Raw genomic sequence first — 4,429 nt, 5'->3', positions numbered from 1 at the left:
CGTACCTGATTTCCTTACCAACGAGGACCGCAACGTTATTGAGAAAGTTGTATCTTGTTCACTGGAAGCAGAAAATCAAGATATGAGGGACATAGTTTAAAAAGTCCAAATTCATAAACATTCTGCTACATGTTACAAAGATCGTAATAATCGTTGTCGTTTTGGTTTCCCCAGACCGATAAGTGAAAGAACTATGTGCTTAGGTCCAGATGATACACTTGCGTACAATGGACGTTTCTGCGTATTTAAGAGAACAAGAAATGAAATCATGGTGAACAATTACAACCCAACTCTTTTAAAGCTTTGGGAAGCAATCATGGATATTCAATCATGCGGAAATGTTACAGCTGTCGCATATTATATTGCTAAATACGCAAGTAAATGCGAGCCGCAGGACACAGGAAATATTATTAAAGAAGCTATTTTACGAGCGAAACGTCGGAGCGGTACCGTCCAGGATCAACTATTTTTGGTATCTATGGCAATTCTATCTCAACGTGTGGTTTGTGCTATAGAATGTGTATATCGGTTGTGCCATCTGCTCCTTAAAATGAGCTCGAGAAAAGCTGTATTTATAAACAGCTGTCGGCCAGAACAGAGATATAGAATTCTCCGATTCGAAGAAAATGAAACATCATTTTTCAATGACGTATTCGATCGTTACGTAAAGAGACCAGACAATCTAGAGGATTTAAGCTTAGCTGAATTTTCTGTTCGATATGAAACAGTTTCAAGTGGAATGTGGACAGAAGAGGATGGAGACGCAGAACTTAGAAATGACGATGAAGAACTATCGAGGTCGAGGTTTATAAAATTAAAGGACAATACCCGAATGCGAATAAGAAAAAAACCAGCTGTACTTCGCCACCGATATTATACCTTAAACAGTGATAGGGAAGGATATTTCTATAACTTAATAGTGTGTCACATTCCATTTCGTGATGAAAGTACGCTTATGTCCGAAAACGAATCCTCGGAACAATGTTTTCTTCGACGGCAACGCGAGTTGAAACCTATGTTGGGTAACGCAACCGTCAAACAATTTACTCACGCAGAGCAAATTATTGAAGCGGCGCTCGCCCAGGCTGTTGCTTTGAATGTTGTACGCGAAGAAGAAACTAATAATGAACATGTAGGAGAACCAGTCAGAATTCATGCTGACGAAACAGTATATTATGATCAAGGTGATTTATATGAAGATCAACAGCAAGAAGAAACACGTGCAATGCCCGAAGACGTATTCCTTAATAGCATTCGAAGTCTGAATATTCAACAGAAAGACTTATTGAAATCAGTTTCCGCAGTAATTGAGAAAGATATTAAACAAAATGATGAAAATACCGAACAAATGTTGCTTTTTATTACCGGAGGAGCTGGTAGCGGTAAGTCGTTTATTTTAAAATGACTTGTTCAACATGTTAAACGCTGCTATAATCCTACAATTGATAGGATGATAAAACCATCTTTCATTGAAGTAGCTTCTTTGACTGGCGTCGCCGCCCGTCAAATATTCGGAAAAACTTTGCATTCCTTGTTCTCGTTACCTATTGAAAAAGGTACTGCAATGACCTATCGACGACTGACATGACAAAGGCTCGAACAGGAGAGACGAAAGTGGCGCCATACAAAGTGGTTGATTATCGACGAGGTATCAATGGTGTCTTATGAGAATTTGCGAATAATTCATTTAAGGTTGCAAGAATTCAAAACAAATGATAAACTATTTGGTGGCGTACTGGTGTTTTGTACAGCCACATTGGTGTACTGCAGAAATTAATTTATGGCACCAATTTTCATTCTGCGAACTTACCATTAATATGCGACAATGAGATGACGTTGAGTTTATCGATTTATTGAATAACCTTCGGTTTGGAGAAGTGACAACTTCTCAACTGGAAATACTATGCGAACGAAGAAGAATTCCCCTAACCGGGGAGTTCGAGGATGATGCAGCAGTAAGAATATTCCCAACGATAAAATTAGTGGATGAATATAATTCAAAAATGACTGATGAATTAGCAAAATCACATCGAATGTACATCATTGATTCAATAGACGAGTCCCGTGAGGCAGCTACATATGGAAAAAGGCCGCCAGCAAATGTCATACCTGTAAATGTAAATAATTGTGGCGGACTATTACATACAGTAACGTTAACTGAAGGATCACGAATCATGTTGCGACGAAATATATCAATTTCTGATGGTTTGATAAACGGCGCAATGGGAATAGTAAAGAAATTTACATGGCCGGCATTTCGAAGAGATCAACTAGAACAGGGAGAGTTGCCAGACTCAGTACTTATAAAATTTGACTACGAGTCAATTGGAAATTGATTCAAAGATATTGACGGTTACATTCCAATATCTCCAGTTGTAGCAACGTTCCAAGCGACGAAAGGTTATGGAGACGTCGAGCGCAGAATGTTACCACTTATTCTAAGTTGGGCAGTAACGGTGCACAAATTACAAGGAACTACATTAAACAAAGCAGTAATTGATCTTGACAATAAGAATTTTGCAAAAGGCCAAATTTACGTTGCACTTAGTCGTGTTAAAAGCTTAGCTGGTCTAGTTTTATCTGATTTAGCACTAAACAAAGTCCTTGTTAAACCTCATGACGAGAGAGCACTCGCAGAAATGCAAAGATTGCGACAGTTACTTTTGCAAAGAAACAGTCCAAATCGGCTGCCAGGTTCCGATACGTGATGAAGGAAGCGAAGCCTTTTTATTATTTTTTATATTTATTAGCAACCAATTGGTAAAGAAACTGACGAAGTTTACTTGCAGGGACAACTTTGAAAAATCGCGATCGGTATATTCCTTGGAGGGTAACCCTAAAGAATAGGCTTTTTATTATAATAACAATAGTTATTAACAACAAGAAGTTACATAGATTTGCAATAATGGAAACCGTTCGGAATAAAAAAATGCGAAATGTTTTTAGAACGGGACCAATCGGAAGACATATCCTACAAGACGCAAAAGATTTCATTCCGATTGGTCCATGCATCTCGGAGTAATCGGTGAACAAAGCCAGGAAAAAAAAAATAATAAAAAAAAAAAAATATACTGATCGAATTGAGTTGTGAGGGGGGGCCCCCTCACACTAATCAGCACGATACCCATCCTGTGTCTCCTTACATCCGTTCCGCGAATGCCTAGTAGGCAGTAAGAGATCACCTAACCGTGCGACAGGAAGACGCAGCCAGAAATAAAGCAGTTATCATACAGACTCCGTCGGGTGTGGTTTTACTTAAAATACCTTTCCTTCTCGCCGTCACAGAGTATCCTCCTCCTTTTCGAAGTCGGATAACAATCGCGTAGATCCGATAATTCCAGCAGGATGGAGAATCTTTATAGATTATCTTCCGAGAACTCGGTGCTTTCACGGGCGGTCGTTTATAAATTTTAACGAACGACTTGCGCTAGTTCGAAGAGATATTTCGAAGTTTGTTTCTCTCCTTTAACGGCCTGCATTTAGTGTATCTATTGCGATTTTCGTCACATCGTTTCCACGACAAACGCCAACGAACTGCCCAACTATCGCTCGTACATTGTGACTCTTTTTTTTATTTATCGTTCATTCACTCTTTCAATTTAGTTCGATAATCCCGCTCCGAAACGTTCTACTCTCGTTGAACGACGGCGGGATGTTTAAAAAGCAATGAATTACTCTTTTTCGAGAAGCAAACGCAAGCAGTCTTTAGTTAACCACTTGCGGTGGAAAGACGTGTTACGCACGTCGACATGCTTTTGTTACCGGAACGCCGGCGACGTGTTATGCACGTCGTTGGGCGATTGTTACAGAAAGATAAATGACGTGCGTGGCACGTCCACTGTTTAATGAAATTCTTTACCGAGGCACAGTTTCTGCAAGATTATTAATAAATAAATTTAGTATTGATACACATGTAATTTTATCCTTCTGCATCTTTATAGTCTCTTCTGGAATCCACCCGCCGAACACTGTCTGAACGCGCCGGGAAGTGATTGCCGCTCGACTGTTCTGGCACGCGCAACCGAGAATTTCTTTGCACCGCAAGTGGTTAAGGAAACGACCCTCAGCCAGGCGTGGTCCAGGAATTGTATCCGTGGACCGCAATGTGCGTTCGAAATGTCGATGTTCATGTGTCCTGCAGTTCACAGGTTGACGCGCAATTAGCTGCGTTCTTCATCGACCCACGAGGCAAGTGATCCACCGTTCAGGGTAATCGTATAATTTTGTATTTCACACTCTTTAGATCTTTAGAGTGTTATTTTCGTTATTAACACACATCACATTCGATGCCCACATCACTCTCCCACCCGGCGCGTGCAGGAGAGCGAATTCGGGCGTCGCCAACGTATTTGTTTGTTCGATCGTTGACGACACGATCGCGTCCAAACACGGATATCGTCGGAGAAACGCCCAGTGGCACGCTCCTCTC

General features: G+C 40.6%; 1 non-coding gene across 1 annotated transcript; it reads right to left on the bottom strand.

Moving 5' to 3' along the window:
* Positions 1 to 4,057: 4,057 nt before the first annotated feature.
* Positions 4,058 to 4,212, bottom strand: LOC114881532. Its single transcript, XR_003790287.1, has one exon. It is a non-coding gene; the product is annotated as a 5.8S ribosomal RNA (ribosomal RNA).
* Between the last annotated feature and the right edge of the window lie 217 nt (positions 4,213 to 4,429).

The sequence above is a fragment of the Osmia bicornis genome, chromosome 7 (genome assembly GCF_907164935.1).
Source record: "Osmia bicornis bicornis chromosome 7, iOsmBic2.1, whole genome shotgun sequence".
Lineage (NCBI taxonomy): Eukaryota > Metazoa > Arthropoda > Insecta > Hymenoptera > Megachilidae > Osmia > Osmia bicornis.
This window is presented reverse-complemented; position numbering and strand designations above follow the sequence as displayed.